Source organism: Filicampus tigris, chromosome 20 (genome assembly GCF_054856515.1).
Source record: "Filicampus tigris isolate MCC_2025a chromosome 20, RoL_Ftig_1.0, whole genome shotgun sequence".
Classification (NCBI taxonomy): Eukaryota; Metazoa; Chordata; class Actinopteri; order Syngnathiformes; family Syngnathidae; genus Filicampus; species Filicampus tigris.
The window spans coordinates 4,808,334-4,827,363 of record NC_141236.1 but is presented as its reverse complement, the minus strand read 5'-3'; the positions used below and the strand labels follow the sequence as shown (position 1 = coordinate 4,827,363).

At 38.8% G+C, this 19,030-nt stretch overlaps 2 long non-coding RNA genes across 2 annotated transcripts; both read left to right on the top strand.

Moving 5' to 3' along the window:
* The first annotated feature begins 252 nt into the window (after nt 1-252).
* LOC147127940 (uncharacterized) lies at nt 253-4,513 on the top strand. The gene is made up of 3 exons (XR_015083716.1): nt 253-568; nt 651-805; nt 4,214-4,513. It is a non-coding gene; the product is annotated as an uncharacterized LOC147127940 (long non-coding RNA).
* Nucleotides 4,514-14,252: 9,739 nt separating this feature from the next.
* On the top strand, nt 14,253-18,025 carry LOC147127939 (uncharacterized). Its single transcript, XR_015083738.1, has 3 exons — nt 14,253-14,312; nt 16,176-16,297; nt 17,557-18,025. It is a non-coding gene; the product is annotated as an uncharacterized LOC147127939 (long non-coding RNA).
* The last annotated feature ends 1,005 nt before the right edge of the window (nt 18,026-19,030 follow it).

Genomic DNA, 19,030 nt, shown 5'->3' with positions numbered 1-19,030 from the left:
TATCAAACTGATTCTTGGAAATGTCAACATTTAATGAGCATTTTATGTACATACATACTCTTCATACTCTTTCTCATCACAACAGAGGTGGTTTTAATGTACCATTGAACCATCAATTCCAAACAAAATTATCAAACCATCCCACAGGAGAACAAGCTCAACTTATGAGAAGTTAATGGTGATATTGTACAGTGGAACCTCAAATACAAAGTTTTTAAACGTTATTTACTTTTGTTGACAATAAAGCCATCCCAAGGCAGGAATGAGAAAAGTTTAGGGTTGTGCAAACAATAGAGCAACAATTGTTAAGGTTGTTAAGTTCTCTTACCTTGGGAAAATAATGTTGCGGTACAGAAGTTTCACTGTGTTCTCCCTGTGTAACTCTGCTAGAATTCTATTTGTTTGTGTCAGATGTGCCTTTTTCCTTCACTTGCATTCTTCCTTTGTGTGCATCTGTTGTAGAAGCATGCAAGACGCCTGCAGTGTTGAAAAAGAGAGGAGAACAAAAGAAGGCAACAGAGGAACAGCTCAGTCCCGGCATCAACTCAGAGTTGCCTTTTCAAATGAGGTCACCGCCTTCCCTTCTGATTCTAATGACGTTTATTGATGTCTTTAATAACTTTCTTCTTTCCGTTGGTTTTAATGAACAGTGTGATGCTGGGTGATGCTCACAGTGCCCCGAGAGCCCGAATAGTGAACCAGATACTGTAGGGAGACAGATGGGGAGAGCGAGACAAAGATTGAGAGGGAGAAAGTGGAAGAGATCCCAGGAGTTCAGTCATACTAATCCCTTTGGCCGAGAGCTGTGAGTCAATTATTCTTCATTTGTCTTTTATCTTGCCAGCGCTAGCTGGGAATGGGTTTCTCTAAGACACGTCAGACACTTGATGCAGTTTGGCCTGACGGGCTCATAGAATTCAGGACAGACGGCATCAGAGACGAGACGGGGTCCGAAGGGGTAATTGTGTCAGGGATTGGGGTTGGTTGCTGAGCCCGTACCTGGCGTTGAAGTATAAGAGGGCCAGAAAAAGGAGCAATGTCTGAAAAATAAAATGCCGTAATCGGTCTGATAATAATTCACTTTCGATCAAGTTCGGTGGTTGTGTAACCGCCTGTACGCTGAAATAAATCGTTGTTCAGTGACAGCTTGCGAAGAACTTAGCAAACTATTCTTGCAAAAAGTAAAGAACAATTCGCCGTCCTTGTGAACCAAAGGACATTTCTAGATTACTAAATTTAAACTTGTCATACTGCCGTATACCATTCAGCCTCAACAAAATACAAAGTTCCAGAGCTACTGTACAGTATTTGAACATTTATAACAAAGGCCTTTTCATTTATGTCATCCAACTAAAGTCTGGAAGGGTACAAATGGATTACATCTGGATCACTGGCGGAGCTAGATGGGAGGCCGCGGGGGCACTGCCAAGGTGCCAGGCCAGATAATGAATGTTTATCGGAGTTTTCTGAAGAATATTTTGGGGTTTGTGGAAATTCTTTTTGTTTTTGTTTTGCGGAACCCCTGAGATAGCCTGGATTTGTCGAAAATCCATATCTGCCGAACAGAATCCCGTTAATCTTGTAAAGAAAAAAACGTTTCAAAGATTATTTCACTATCCACCATTGTGAGGAGCTGCTTTTACATAATTCGGCGGCATGCCTGCAAACATGGTATTCTCATTTTAGTTAAACCAGGTTCACAGAGCGGTAATGTGATTTAAAAAAAAGATTTAATAGCTGCCTCACTGGCTGCTGTACATGAACAGTAATGATTTGATAATAAGGTGATTAAGGCAATTCTTGGAATAAGACTCTGCCAGGTGATTTACTGCAAATGAATGGTTCCATTTCCAAACAGAAATACGTCTGATTTGTTTATAATGACTAAAACGTAAATAGTGCTTTATAAACAGAATTAGTTACTGTTACAAGATGCTTCTTGGCCTACAACTTGTTTCAAATTAAACTCTTTTTGATTTTATGTTTAAGTTAGACAGGTTCTGCTGGTCAAATTCAGATCAACACACTTTCCTTTTAGCTAGGTTGTTGACTTTGTGGCATTGCGCCAGAGACATTGCAATTCCATTAGTCATGTCAAAAGAAATTCAAACAAACCATAAAAATGTAAATTATTAATGCATAAGGTAATTTCAAATATAGCCTCTAAAGAAAGAAAAATGTTGAATGTATTCATTCGCATCTCTAAGACGCGAGTTGTTGTTTTCACAGCCACTTTGACAAAGTTGTGATTCAACTAAAAGTGCATGCAACTTGCTCCTTTATAGGATACAAACGCAACGGAAACAAGCACACAGTACTGTATATGTGTGTCACAGCAATGTGTTTTGAGTGTCTGACAACCAAAATGTCAAAAAGTGATCCTAAAAGCTAAAAAGTTTGGTCTATATTCCAAATTGTCAATCCCCGCAACACATTTTAAAAGCTTGCCATTGTTTTACATGCGTTATCTACTTTCCAATTCCTTCTTTTAACTTTAGTTACAAACGGAGGTAAATAACCAGCCAACTATAATAGTCTCCTCGGTGTCGTCATATGATGAAGATGCCTGAAGACGTCATGCCATTGTCACAAATGCACCGTCTGCTTGTCAGAATTATTACTATCACCACAAATGTCAGTTTTATGCTTTATGGTTCAAGTGGGATTAATTTTAAGTCAAATATCAACACTTTTACGCTAAACAACTGGCTGCCATGACAACAGAAATCTACAGTCTTTGTGTCTAATATTGTATGTATGTGTATTTTTTTTTGCATATAAACCGTTATGGTTTTGGTTTTCGGTTAAATCTTGGCAAAATGATTTATTTCAAGAATATTTTGTAAACAATTACCTTTGGGTCATTTATGCCGGATGGAGAGTCAGACAGACCTTTTAGGTGAAAGATGGTTGTAAACATTGATTGTAAATACTATGGAATATTTTTGTTTTAGTTTTGACGGTACAAGGTGTGGTTCTTTACCCGAGTACGTAGATAATACTGCTTAATGCTGTGAATGCGTTTGACGTAGGAAATAGTACATCTCTCTACGCTGATTGGCTGCCGAGAAGACGATCAGACAGACCCAAAATAGTGGTGATGATTGTAATTTAGCGATGATATAAGCGTGGTTAAAATAACGATGACGGACTGGCTGTTGGTCCTAAAATAACAGTAATCAACCGTAATTTAGTGGTGACGGAAGTGCCGTTAAAAGAACGATAACAAAGTGAATGACTGACGATTACAGTTTTGGTTCGGCTTGAAATAATGACGGACTGACGATGACGGATGAGCTCAGCGGCCGCCGACGAAAGACGGACCATCAAAATTTACTGACATGCCCGCCTCTACGTCACACTATTTGATCAGGCCCACACCTCACATGTAGTATTTGTAAATAATTCATATAGTTCAGGGAAAGGTTGCTCAAGATATCATTGTAAAGCTTTAATAATTCACTCGCAAATGAGGCGAGGCAAGGTGGCGGTGTGACATCAGCGTGTCTGATGAGAAAAAGATGACAGTGCAGACACATTGCCATGTTCAATGCTGAAAGGTTAATTGTATGCAGCTCACATAAGCAAATGTAATCATGTTTCTCAAGGGCGGCTTGATACAAAATATCCCTACCTCTAACAATAAATTATACACCCTCCACCGACGGATAATTAAAGAACACAACTACCTTTTGAAACGCTTCATAATTCCACAGGTTACAAATTTGCTTGTCATTTGGAATATGTCAGGAAAAACAGCCCTAGCAGTTAATTAATTGCACCTGAGAGTATCAATGGAGGGTATTGCAGAGGAAGCCGCCGTCTTTTTTTTTTCGTTCTTGATATACCTGTATATAATGTGTCAGGGAGAGCTGCCAGCCGTCTGTGACTGTTTACTTTTAATGATTCTCTTTGGTGGCAGTTGCTGCAGAAACCCAAAGCACAGCAAAAATCACTACATATCCGCAAGGTCACACAGTTGGGAGCCTCACTATTCTTTATTGACAAACTTGCCTTCATTCCTTGACTACTTCCTCCTTCTTCATGTGACAAATTTGGCTCTTTTTATGTGGCGTGAAAGACTCTGCCATGGTGTGTGGGGGCAGTTGATGTCTGACCAAAGGTGCTTTTATTTTCAGATTATTTTACACCAAGAGAAACCCACACGGAAGACTGTAATTTCTACCACTCACTGCTCCTTTCTCCCTCTCAGCTCTGGCCTGTGGCCCTCCTACACAAGGGTGGGAAATCTAGCCTCAAAGCGTCACCACCCACAACACAAGCTCAGATCGTCGTCTGCCATGATATTCTCCCCCATACGATTTTGCCAGTTGCTGAGATTCCATGCCCACATGCACGCACCTGGTCATGCGTATGCAATAATGCCATTTACAGATGAAAGGGAGTAAATATGCGCACTCTATAAATATGCGCACTTCTCAACATACCCTCATTTTAAGGCATCATGATGAAATGCCACTGGAGCTCCTGTGGCAAGGAGGCATCAGTCCAGAAAAAGGTACTTTTTTTTTTTTTTTTAATAGCTCAGATTCCCTTGACAAAAGCAGAAAGGGTTGGCGTGGAACAACAATTTTGTGATGATTTATGAATGGTGTCAGTCCATTTATGGATATAGGGGTGATTTTTCTTTTTCATTAGCAGCAAATGTTCCTTAAAAAAAGGAAGCAGTTTTAAGGGGTAATAAAATCTTACATCTGTAATATTTTTCAGTTAAAGTGTGACCTCCAAAGTTGTACAATCTCCGTTTCATGACAGTGGTTGACTTCCAAGTTGTAATTTCCAAAGCATATTTTCCATATTATCTTATGTGAAGTGAACTTGTTCCAAATTCAAACTGTTGCCATGAAACATGCATTAACAATACAGGCAGAGTTACATTTTAACATTCCTACATGCACAGCATAAAGAAACGTAAGCCACTCTATTGTAAAACTAAAAGAGCAAAAATATTCAGGATTTGACATTGTGACAACAATTTAGATTAAGCATCAAGAGTGGTCAAGGATTTTCATCCTGTTCAGCATTTGTCTACTGTGCAATGAGCAACTAAATTACCATGTTTAATGCTGACTATTATCCTTGAACTAAATTTGAAGTAGAGGTAAGAAGACGCACGGCACAATAATGCAATAATTGCAAATTGTGTGCTTACTTACTTAAAACGTGTATTTGGTTCTTCAAGGGGATATTAAGAGTACTCTCAACTCAACTTTAACTCAGTCGCATTTCCCTCAAAGGATGAAAAGAGGACATATCCACTGAAAATGACATCACAAGTTGCTCAGGTAACGATCAATCGCGGCTCATTTGATTTTAGAAGCTGAGCCATGATTGCTCGTTATCTGAGCCCTGGGGGGGTGTGATGTCATTTTCAGTCGACAGAAGTGACAAAATGGCCACCCCCTGAGATGGACAAAAACAGTGGATTTTACTCATATTCCACAAACGCAATATTAATCAGAATGCTGTTTCGACTAGTGGGCTTGCATAGAACATATTCCTGTCAAGAAAATCTTTGGGTTGACTTCCCCTTTAAAAAAAAAAAAAATCTCAAGACCTGCAACCCTTTTGCATGGAGAGGTCATCATCATTCAAGCAGTTGGACATGTAAAAATCCATTTTTGATGTATTTTCAAGGCGACCTTATTCACCTCTTAAATGTAATCTTTTGAAACTACAGCACATATAACATATTACCCCAATAATCAATATCACAGTGGGCATGGGATTGATTGATGCCTCACATAAAACGAATCAAAAAGCCCTTGGGGAATTCATCTTCACCACCTGAAGTACTTGATGGATCCCTTGCATGTCCACTCATCATTATCAGGAGAAAACATGGAATAAAGACAAAATCCTACAATGGCCTTATGCCAATATTGTCGCCATTGTAAACACCTACCGTGTACTAAACCTTCATTAAAGTCTCAGCAGTGTTGTTCATCTCCCTTGAATATAGAAAACGGCCTTGTTGGTATACAGAGGCTTCTAAATAGTGCTGATGCTAGGCACGTGCTCACGAGACAAACAAGGAGTGCAGCAGCAGCAAAATGTGGCAAGTGGCTGTTGGTTGGAATAAGGATGAAGTAGGTGGATTAACATGTTTGTACAGAGAGGTTGCTTGTTTAAACAGTGTCACTGAGTGAATGACTGACTGAGGAACAGCACTGACTTTCATGTAGAGTGAAGAAGGGCTCCAAAGTGAGGTTCAGTCATTTTTGTGTGTGCATGTTCATGTTCTATTCTGGTCAAAATTGATGTGTGCAAAATAATTGGTCTGAAGGATGAACAGCAATAATACTGTGACAATAACAACCTATGGTTGAGTCACACACTCGCAGTAACGGCATAGGAATGGAACACGGCACGATAAGACGACCAATTACATTCGCCTTATGATGTAAGTAATGTTGAGTATGGCATCACAACAATACTCATAACTGACTCCCCATGGTTTGTGTTCCGAATACATGAAAGAAATGATAATTGAATATAAACTCAGTAGGGTCAGGTTTGCAAATTCAGGTTAATAAATGGAGCCCGGGTTTCAAAGCGAACATGGTGAGGCAGCATTTAGCTGTTATGCTGCACACAAAGTTGCCAACAGATGTGCACTCAAGTCATATGACATGCGACTTGCTTCTGAAAAACTTTGGAAAGACGTTAAATAACGTCATAACGTAATTACGTTCAGTACACAATTATGCTGGTCGTGACCACTGAGCTGATCTTCTGCATAAAAAAAAAAAAATCCTGTTTATAATACAAAAAAAAAAGTATCCCAAATCTGGGGGGAGTATTATATACAGGTGTTAATACGACACAAACAATGTTCACCTTGTTTTGACGTTTACCAGTGCCAGACCGTTGCCTGTAGCAACAATAGTCCTGTGCATCACTGCTGTCACTTTTAATACATGTTCCCTTTTATGGGACCGGTTAAATAGAATAAGTCAAGATCATCAGTGTTAAGAATAAATTAAGATTTTTTTGCCCATTATTGTACTACCAAAGGTGCTTAGATATTAAGTGTCTATGTACTATGAAATATGATCATAAAGGAATTGAATACAAAGAAGCAATCCTATGCTGTGGACGGAGAAAGCGAGATGGACCACTTTCTGGCATCAGGATTTTCTCAATTGTGTGATTCATAGAAAAGAATTTTGTTTTTGTTTTTTTTATCTGTGGCATAATATCGATATAATTTGGACAAAAATGTGTGTAGCCATATAATGGGCACACAAAATACTAATTTCTGTATTAAATTCACATGATCATCTCGGTAAACAAACGGCACACACCTTTGTTGGAGACATCAGTGGCGGGTGTCCTTAGACAAGTGTCTTTTAGTAGACACTTGCGGTCCAATGTTAAAAAAAATACTGCTTTGGACTGCACCATTTTAATGTTATTTGCCACCAATCCCGCTTATATTCCCTAAATTTGGCTTCCGCTCCTCATTGCTCATGCATTAACATTTTCTGCACAGTGCATATGTTGACTCTTAGTCAAACACTCAAGCCGGAGTTCCAAATACCCCCGGAAATCACAACAAATTAGATTAATTGCAGCATGAGCTATGGGACTGGCGTTATTTGGCCAACATTCTTACGGTTTGAAACGTCAATGTCCAAGCTGTATCTTGAGAGGTGCCAAGTCCACTCCTTTGACCTCATTTGAGAAGCTTAACTCTCTTTGGCGTTGCTCACACAGCAGACAGCAGGAGGCCCACTCCTGGCACAGGAGAGCACATGACCAGATGGACCGAGCGATAATTATAGTTCTGTTCAATGGGACAACTGACAACTTCAAGTCATTTGCGAACTCATTGTTTTGAATTTATTTTTAAACTATTAACTGCTACTAACTACTAACAGCCCTTTTCAACTTTAGTTGAAGAGCTATCTAAACAGAAATGGGAAAGAAAAAGTGTGTTGTTTGTTATCGCATAATTGCATGTAGCAACTTGAAAACAATTGTTTTGATTTAATGACAGCTTGAAAAGACGTTTCATACCGTATGCCTGTAACATCCAAAAGGGTATTTCTCGCAAGAATTGTCAGAGATCCTAATGATGAATATTTTCATCATTTATTTAGCCATTGCTTGTTGATTTTTTTTTTTCTCTGTGAATGACATTTGCAGCACATGAGATGCGCCTGTGAGTAGTGTATGTGTCTCATGACCTAATTTCTTTAAATGATCGCTGCGTTTCCTAATCAAATTCGAAATGATCACATTTCAGTGAGCTTCATTCAGCATAATGTCAAGACGCATTTTTAAAAAGACACCCTTGGCCGCATCCACCAAGTAAAAACTCATCTTTTTCTGATGTTGACTTATGACACTGGGGCGCTGCTGCTTCTCTATGTGCATGTTTATTAGTAATCTCACTTTCCTCCCGACACCCAAAAAGTATATCCTCCACTCACTCACACATTCGCACAACACATAACAATCTGCGTGCAATGTTCTCTATCTGGTTGTTTCGTATCAAATAATTGTATTCAACCCGACGTGTGCATTCACTGTAAAATTGTTTTCTCCGATGTTTCAACATCGATTAAGATATTCCTTTAAAATCTAAATATAACCTTTAAAATGTAATTGCATTGTCTGATTGGCCTGTGAGAGCTAGGCCACATGGTGATGGGTATTTAGGTGCAGCAGATTCCGTTTTGTTAACTACAAGTTATCACTGTATACAGTTGACTGTTTAATAATGAAGTCACTTTCAATTACCTTTCTGTACATTTTCAGAGGTTTACCACCTGATAATTTCATTACCGCAGCCGTCTGTGCTGTGATTCGCAACAGCCTACTACTTAATGGGCTAAAAGTGGAATGGCGGAGCAACTGACTGGAATTCTATAATAATCTGTGGCCGTCAAAATGAATAGGTAGGTATATTTTTGTTGATTAATTTATAACAGACAATAGTGATTTTAGGTCGTTTCATTATCCGACATGTAATAATAGATAACAAGGAAGACAAAATGAACTTAATGCAATTATTATGAATACTCAGGGTATTCACTACAAAAGCAATACTCCAAAGATATTCTTTGAACCTTTGAGCCACACCCTTGTCTTGTTAAATTCCTTTTAATGATTGAAGTTAAATACAGAAACAAAGGAGCGATTAGGGCATAATTTTGCAGTAACTATCATGACTTGCATCAAACAACGTTTTTCGAAAATCTTTCAGAGGGTGTCCTGTGGAATTCTCTTGAGAAGGTGCTTTTCCATTTCCCATTTGCTTCCTTCAATCACAAGCTGACACACTTGATCAATCACTCAAACAGTCCCATCTGAAAATGCTCTCTCTCTCTGCTGCTGCCATTCAGCTGTCAATTGAACATTGCGAAACTCAAGACCTGTCCTCCATGTCTTCATCACAACTGTGGCCGCAGTCATCGCCAATCCACTGCGCACCACCAATCCGAAAGCTCCCTCTCAGGAGCGTGTGTTCATCTTGAGCCCCATTTCGCATCACCACCAGACATGGCCTCCGTCATATTGATACCATTCAATCAATGAAACTGCTTCCAAGACTTTTCGAGTTCTATGCACCACATTCTATTTCTCCTGTTTACGTTGAGATGGAATTGAACCTTTCCTCAAAGGTTCATTGACTCCAGCTCACTGCCTAATAAGGACAAGCGTTACAGAAAATGTGCGAATGAATGGATTATTGTACTGCAGCCATGATGACATGAAGAATGTTCCATTCATAAACTCGCATAACACGTCAGCTCTCATGCACGTTGCTTTATTTGAAGCTGCACAGCATGTAGACGGCATACATTCACGTACTCATTCTGTCAACATGGCAATGGAAGATTCTGTTGTCTCTTACCATTTTTCGTGTGTTTGTAGAGGGGGTTAGAATGAAGTTTTCAATTTCAACAGTAGTTTCTCAACTCAACCTCCTGTAGTGTAAAATAACACCTTCACATGTGATGAAAGGTCTCTGAGTGTTGCTGAATGCATCATACTGATTGCATTTATCGTGCTTCTTACTCAGCAATGTGACAGCAACTTATTTTTTGGGCATTTTAAAATCTTATACACTTACTTGCTCTTTTTTACTATTTTGTATGTATTTTTAAAACGTTATACACTTACTTGCTCTTTTGTATTTTAATATTTCACACAACAAGAATAGCAATGTAAAAATGGTCAAAATACAGAAATGTCAATGTGGCCTAATCACAAGCATTTAGAAATTTGCTATTTTTTAATCTATATTTGTTCTGCTGTCACTTTATTTATAACACTGCATATATATTGTAGATATGTTTAATTCCATCACTTTTTATTGTTTAATGATGATGTTTGCTTTTTATTTTCATTTACCTTATCCATGAATATTGCGTAATAAATCAGATGAATATAATACAGTATGATATATTTAGAATTATTTTGGGGATTTGGAAAAATAAAATTACAAACAATACTCATCATAAAGAGATGTAAAATGGTTTAAAATGATCCCTACCATTATTATTGTATGGTTAGAAAGTGGCTTTACAATAGAGTTAAGCACCAGTATTATCTTTTGAAGTCGCAATAAGAAAAGCTTTTTTTTTAGGCTTTTCCTATAATTGTGAATTAGGATTTACTTGTACTGAATTCAGTCAAAATGTATGCATTTCCAGTTTGGGGGTAAGAAGCCCTGTGGTTGTTGTCTGGGCCCCACTGGACACAGAGATGGCCTTCTAATTGTAAAAGCCTCTTAGTCAAGACAGTCATAAGCAACAGGAAATGCTGAGTCATAGCAGTCAGCAATGACCCCGAACATTTGCGAGACCCAAGCCCAGCGGAGCACAAAGCACCTCTGTGTGCTTTCCAGCTGAAACGTCGGAAGCTATTTCACATTACTGTCCACACAGACTCCTGATCTTCTGATTTAATACTCTGCTGCTCTTCATTTCACCCTTTCTCATTTAAATCTTTCTCATTTTCTCTCCGAATTACTTCCCCTCCCGCTGTCTTTGCCCTGCCCCGGACAGCTAACATCATCAACATCCAATAAAAGATAATTCTATCTAATAAAATCTTCAGATAAGAACCTGAGGTTCGGCAAGCTTTTACAGGCTGATTAAATGGAATCTATTACTACCAGAGGAAAAAAAAAAAATCTTCCTCTGCTTTATTCAAATGTTACTTTGAATAAAGGAATAATCGAGTTTGGATGATCTTTTTCGAATGTCACTTAAACGTGGATTAGGTGTAATTGGATGTCGCAAAAGAGAGGCATAGATTTCTCTATTACCTGTTCAGTGAAGGTATGTCAAGTTGTAATTCTCACCAAAATAAAATGAGAGCTTCCGCTGTCCAGCACCAAAAGACCTGCTTGAAACATTTTTTTTTTGTCACATATTGTGTAGTCCAAATAATTCCCCACAAGCATGTGATTCCATTAATTCTTTCAGGTTTTTAATGTTAGAATTGACTACTTTTTGTACTACTAGTGGAAGTACAGAATAGTAATGATGAAATGGAATTAAATTATTAAAAATATCAAACCGAAATGGATACTTAATAATAATAATAAAAATGGAACAGCATTCATTTTGTTCCTTAATAAAATAAGCAGGCAGATGAGCGACTCTTTGCATCAAATTCTTTGTACTAATTTTATTCATAATACAAATGTTTTACAATGATATCTGTAATTTAATATAGTAATAATTTATCTGAATATAATTTGAAATTATGAAAATAGTACATGTTAACATAAATATATAATTTTAATTGTTTTATGTTCAGCCCAAAATGGTGCGGCCTAAAACAAAATATGCAAGCCTATTTAGGCAAAATAGTTCTTTACAGTCTGGAAACCATGACAATGTAATTTAAAATAAGCAAAAAGAAAATGAAATATTCTTCTTAAAACTAGTTTTAAGTAGTTTGAACAAAGTTCAAAAGTTTAAAACCAAATGACGTTTACAACAATAGAAATTGTTCCACCTGACAAAACAAATGCAAAATTAATTGTATTCCAATGTAACTCTATCCCTTCCAAAGCATGTTGTATTAATTATTTTTTAGTTTTTTTTTAATTCTCTTTCAACTCCATAAATTAGAATATTGGAAGTAAAACGAATAGCAGAGGCCAACTAGCGCAACAGGACACCATTAGTCCTTTTGTACGGTTTCTTTAGTGGCGTATCCCTGGCAACCGCAGTACCTGTGAGACACTGATTAAAGTTCTTTTCCTCTCTGCCAAGCCTATGAGGGCTCACCATCAGCATGCCATAGGACCACGTTGTCAGGACACTAATAGAGCCAATGTGTTCTTTTTAAAGTGTCATTCTGGATTTGGCCATAACATGGGTATGATCGTGGACCTGTATAAGTGACTCTACAAGACCTAACAGCAGGTTTCCTTGGCCCCCTGACGTTCCCACGAGACGTCGTGGCTACATGTGGGGGGCCTTGGCGCCTACGCGGCCCAGGTCCCCCGCAGTCACCTCACTGGGCAACTGAGATCGCAGTAATTTCATCTGACAGGTGACTGAACAAAGCTTTGGTCTGAAACAGGCAGAAGACCAAAGACGTAGTATAAGTTGGACCATCCAACCACGTTTTCAGACACAAATTGCATGTCTTGTCAACGTTTAGGGCCAGAGTACCAGGTGGTATGAAGGCCCTCTTGGAACTGTTGTGTTTATTGTTGTTCTCACTGAGGGGGTCTCAACATGCCTGAAAACTCACTAATATTTGCAGTCATGTGTATCCTGGTGAAGATATGTAGTTTAGGAGTCCAGACCATGATCTGTGGTCCTTGCACTGAGTCCCACTATGCCCAACTGTCATATGGTGTTCCACATGGTTCAATTTTGGGGCCCCTGCTGTTTTCACTGCATATGCTTCCCCTTGGTTCCAGCTTTAAAAAACGTGGTATTCTGTTCCACTGTTATAAGGATGACAGTCAGATATATGTCTTGCTGAGCAAAAAGGACACTCATTAAGGCCACCTTTGCCCTGTCTGGAGGAAATGAAGGCCTGGAGGGCACTGAATTTCTTGAATTTCAATTAAAAGAAAACAGAAGTTATGGTGTGTGATGCCCAGTGGCACTTGTACATCCCACCCCGCTGATTTGGGGCCCTCTGGTCCCTTAAATTAAGCCAAAAGTCTCAAACTTGGGTTTTAATTTGGTCAATGATTTTAAATTGGACCGGAAAATTGGTATTGGCTAAGGTAAAGACTCCTACGTAGCCCCTAAAGTGACATGGAAGTAAAAAAAAAACAACTTTGCGTTCTCTCGCAAAAATTGGGAGATAACGCAACGTTTTTTGCGAGGGAATGCATTTTGTTTTAATTGCATGGTTATGTACTTCCTAGCCTAGCCGAGCCTCTAATGCATGGCTGTTTGAGAGACGACAGTACGTCGGGGACGGTAGAATAATAGAGGAGGACTTGGAACGTGCCTTGCGGTCAAGAGAGGTCCTCTATTGTTTAGCACTCGCTTCAGATGTCTTTCGCTTATTTGGAAACCGTACTTAATATCAAAAACTGATTTTATGTCTTTCAAGCGAATTTCAAAGCAATTCGATTAAACCCACGCCCGAAAACGCTCCTTTTGTTGCTTTTGTTTACCCGGAAAATGACCGGGTAAGTACATTTTTTTAAAATGCTTTACCTCGCAAAAATGTTTGCGTTATCCCACAATTTTTGCGAGGGAATGCAAATCCTTGCGAGGGAACGCAACATTTCTTTTTTTTTTACTTCCATGTCACCTTAGGGTAGTCAATGCCTATGTTACATTTTTTTTCTTAGAAAATGTCTTTGAAATTCTTCCAAAAAGCACTTTGTCCTAAGTGCTTGCTGTTATAAATTGATGCAACTGGACAAATGAGACGCCATAAACTCTGTGCATGAAAGAAAATAGGGGTCGTGGGCAGCAAACCTTACAGCCACTAAATATATGATTACACATATAGATATTGAAGGCTTTAACACCACGGGTCACAGTGGCAGAACACAAAGTTCCTCGATTTGACGAAGATGCCGCAGAATGGAAAAATGCCCCACAAGCAATCCAACTAATAATAATCCATATTGTCACCACACTGCCATCACATTGGGCCTCCCAACAGGTGGAAGTAATCAAGCGACAGGTGTCTCCAATTAAATGACAGCCAAATGGCCCATGAGCACCGTTTGCAGCACTGCACCGTATTGAAGTGCCATGAAATGTAATGGATGGATTTTTCTTTTTTTTCCCCTCAAGCTCTACTTCCAAACCGCTGGTGGCATAAACTGACAAATTCAGGTCAGTGAAGTGTAAGAGGCCTCGCCGGTGTTTTATTAGTCATACATAGCCCCCTACACATTTTTTCCTCGAGAAAGGAGACATGTGTAATGTCTATTAATTAATTACAATATATTATGTGTTTTTTGTCGTTTTACTTATTTACCAATTGCATCCAGTATTTTGCCTTCTTGACCTATTTCAATGATTACACCTGGTCTGATTTCTTAACGACCATACATATAAATCACGTTTCCATTCTTCTCAACCTGGCCGTGCGGACACACCATATTTCTGAATGATAGAAATGTCGAAAAGTTAATATTTTCCAAAGTGTGAGCATTTAAAGCACAAAACAATATATCAGCGTACTTCTGCGTGGCGCTGATCTAACTCCGAAGCTGAGTCATTGATGTGTCATCATTCAAAGTAGTCGGAAGAATACGACGGAAAAAAAGAAAATTAATTGTTGCCGCTGCCTCAACTTTGCATCGGCCCGATACACAATGTGAACTTGCTATTACGAAGCAATCTCTGTTTTACAACAAGGCTACAGTATATGAGCTGTGGGGATTAGAAGCTCCTATGGAGCCCAATACCACTCAGAGGAATCAAACACACGGAGGCCACAATCTCGGGTGAGGAGGGGGGGGGTACAGACCTGCACTTGGCTGTAAATCAATAGCCAGCATGCAGTGATAAATCCTTCCAGCTCCAATGACCGACTGGCCCTCACACACTCACACGCAGAACAATCTTGGTCCGCTCCTGTCAAAACAGCCACAAGTTATCACTGCCATGGATCACCGGCACGCTGGTGTCAGCTGAAAGTCGGCTCAAAGCTAAGCTCCAAAAGGAGAGCATGTCCTTGGCTTTGGAGGATGTTCTAGCAAAACTGAGTGTGTCTTAACCTTTATGGGTGTGGTAAAGTTAACATATTGCGCACTGGGCAGTTTGAGATTACGCCTCCATGTGCCGGTGCCCCATAATGTCCATGTGTTGTATTTTATAATTCAACTAATCAGAAAAAAATGACAGAGGAAAAAAAGAGTTTACATCATAGCAAATCAGTTTTCCACAAAGATATGTCCAGATTCTCATTTCATGAATAATACCTAGTATGGAAATGTATTTTTGCAAGGGGAGATGAGTAGCGAGAGTACAGCTCGAATCCAAATACTGGTTGCTGCTTCCAACCAGCAGTCTTTGGAAATGAGAACCAACAAACGGCATGATATGACACCATCCAAATTGGGTTTTTAATGCATTCATGTAACAAAATACATCAATGCACTAATACAAGGGTGTGGGACAGTGAGCCTCCCCTCAGGGAACACAAAATCTATTTGAACTTATTATAGAGGCTCCGACACCCCCCCCAAAAATTGTGTTATCCCTACAGAGATTTTGTGACAATCAATGTTTTTTTTTTTTCACTGGTCAAAGTATTGTAAAAACGTGACGGATAATTGCAGCGCAACCTACTGCAACTTACTTACTGTTACATGTGATACTTTCAATATCTGCCCTTGTTAACAAACTGATCTGAAGCCATGTAGCCTAATTTATTAGCTCTCCTTTTGCTTCTCTCATTGTTGGAACTACAAATTACTCCATATTGTTTTTAACATGTAGCTAAAATTGGATTATTGTTTTTGTCTCTTCATTCGTCTCCTCGACATGCCATACACTTTGAAAATCACTTAAGCTCTTTTGTCTAATATACCGGTACATAAACTTGCTAAATTTGTCTTTACTGAAATTATATAGTTCCCGATCCTCTCTAACTTAACCTGAGGGAATCTACCTTAAACGGAAAAACGAGACATGCAGCAATAAATGAGTTCTAATCATATCATGGTAACACTGAAATTATGGTGACAGGTTTGTTTTGCAGTGCAACGTGAGAAGGATCTGGATCAGGGAAGAGTGATGGGTCGATCCGTCCAAACACATTGACTTGGCCTTACTTCAAGCAAACAGTCGCTTGCATGAAATGGAGACAGGTAGCTCACAGCACATCATCCTTTGACAACACACCCTTACCCCCATGTGCGTGCGTGTGTGTGTGTGTGTGGGTGTGTTTAGTCTCCAATGTTTAGACTAAAACACAAAAAGTGGCATTTTACGGCTGAGCAGGTCCACTATGTTTGATATCGGGTCTGCCGACTCCGGCATGCTGATGTATTGAGGGTGTCATCACTCAAGCACCATGTGGGCTTTGGTGCGAGGCCACAGCACAGGTTGCTATTGGAGAAATCAATAGAAGTCAAGCAGTTTATGTCTGTGAAAGGATCGAAGGGCTAAAGCACAAAGTTATCTCACCTTGCAAATGGTGAGGTAAATAACACAAAAGAAATCCGGTTGTTTATGTAGGAAAGCTGTGAATCATAAATTTGATGTACAGATTGAATCTGCTTTACATCATCCAAGAACTGGTGGGCTGTGTGGAGTGTTAAAAGGGTTTTAAGGAATGATATACGGCTTTGCATTCTCACAGCTGATGCATTTTTTATGCCCAAAACCAGAGGGGCTTTCTCAACTTCAATTTTAAAAATGTTTACTCAGCAGCGCGCCTGAGAGCTTATAAAATAAGTCCGGGGCACCTGAATTAAAAATGATGCTTCGCTATTGAAACTGCCCCCATGACAACCCCTTGCAGTGTCCTCTTCCTCCTCGAAATGTGATTGAGAAGAGATCATTCCTCATGAGTATACACCCAACCCCAATGAAATCAACTTTGGCCCTAAGGCTTTCTCTAGTTTCCATGTTCCTTTAGGCATCGCATCAGCAATACAATAATAACGACGACATGAAAAAGAGCCCAAATCAAAGTGTGGAGGCCCCATAGAAGCCGTGCCACATCTACAGTAGGCCTACATCTAGAAGTGGATAAACTTTAAAATGGATAGTGGAAAATAATCCCTTGACAGTTCTAAAACAGTCTAACTTGTGATTGAACTCTCAAATAGAAAACGTAATGATTCAACATTTCGATCTTCTGTACCTGTGGCATCTTAAATTATACATCTGTTGAAATCTATAGGGATCTCGCTTTACACATAAAAATATATTTTCTTTCTTTTCTTTCGTTGATGTGTTGCAAATAGTAAACTTCTGAAAAAAGGATATTTTACCTTTGCCGGGGGACACCCTGAATTGGTTGCCAGCCAATCGCAGGGCACACAGAGACAAACATCCGCACTCACAATCACACCTAGGGGCAATTTAGAGAGTCCAATCAATTTACCATGCATGTTTTTAGAATGTGGGAGGAAACCGGAGAACCCGGAGAAGACCCACGCAGGCACGGGGAGAACATGCAAACTCCACACAGGGAGGCCGGAGCCGGGATCGAGCCCACGACCTCTGAACTGTGAGGCGGATGTGCTAACCAGTCGACCAGCCGCCCGTTTAGATGAACACTTTTTTAAAATGTTTTCCATTGAAACTTTGAAATTCAACTATTCCAGTTTTAAAATGGTCATCGTCATCAACAATGTATTAACTGTACAGGAAATGTTTCATGTTTCATGCATTTTAACATTATACATATACATACAAGTAAGGGGGATTAATCAAAACTACAGTCAACACCCTATTATTATTTAAGTTGTAATATCACCAATCACCACTAGATGGAAGACATCAAAGTTCCGCATATACTTGCTTAGACTGCAAAATGAGTTGGCCATTTTTTTTTTTTTTTTTGGCGGATTGGGAATCATACAAGTAAAAACATAGTACCGCAATAATACTAAAATTTGGAGTGAGTTGATTTTTGTGCAAAAAAAAAAAATATATATATATATATATATATATATATATATATATATATATATATATATATATATTTTTTTTTTTATATATATATATATACAGCTGGGTAAAAATGAAATTTCCGTTTAGGGATTAAAATTACGAAAATAAAGAGACATACTATATTCATTTTGCAATTCAGCAGGTAGCATAAGAATACAAAATGAATTTTGTGGGTGTCATTTTATTTCATATACTGTTTAAGCAGCCAGGATCTGTCATACATGGCAAAAAGTTACATTTACATTTCTTTTGCACTTGTCCTCTTCATCACGAGTAGCCTTCTGTGATGGCTTTAAAAATAAAAAAGACATAAAGGTCAACATACTTGTTAATCGTTTTGCTGCGCATTGAGTTTAAGTCTCATGAGATTTGCTGACATTTTATGTAACTGTTGATGTTTCTTATTTTAAGTTTAGATTTTTCTGCCATCTTTCTTTGAATGTTCATGTTTAATGAAGTCCAAATTATGCCACTTTTATCCATTAGTATCTCTGAAAGCTTCAATCAATTTGTAGGAAAAAAATAAAAAGCAGAACCATGTTACTTAACCCCGTGTTTCACTGACCCTTTTATTTTATTTTTTTTACTGTTTTGTCATGTAACTGCACACTTTTGTCCGTTTATGTGTTTAATTTCGAACTTGGCATTTTTCCTTTTACAGTTACCATGACAACAGAAGCCACAAACCTAAGAGCCAACTCAGGTCAGGATGTGATTGCTCACAAGCCACTTACAGTGTAACTGATTAAACAAGTCAACAACCATATTCTGTCTGCTGTATGGCAGTGTTTTCCAACACTTACTGAACCAAAGCACCATTTTATATTGGAAAAATATCGCAGCCCACCATCAAACAAAAATGTCATAAAATGCATGAATACTTATCCTCACTTGTCAAGATCTCAATATACCAACAA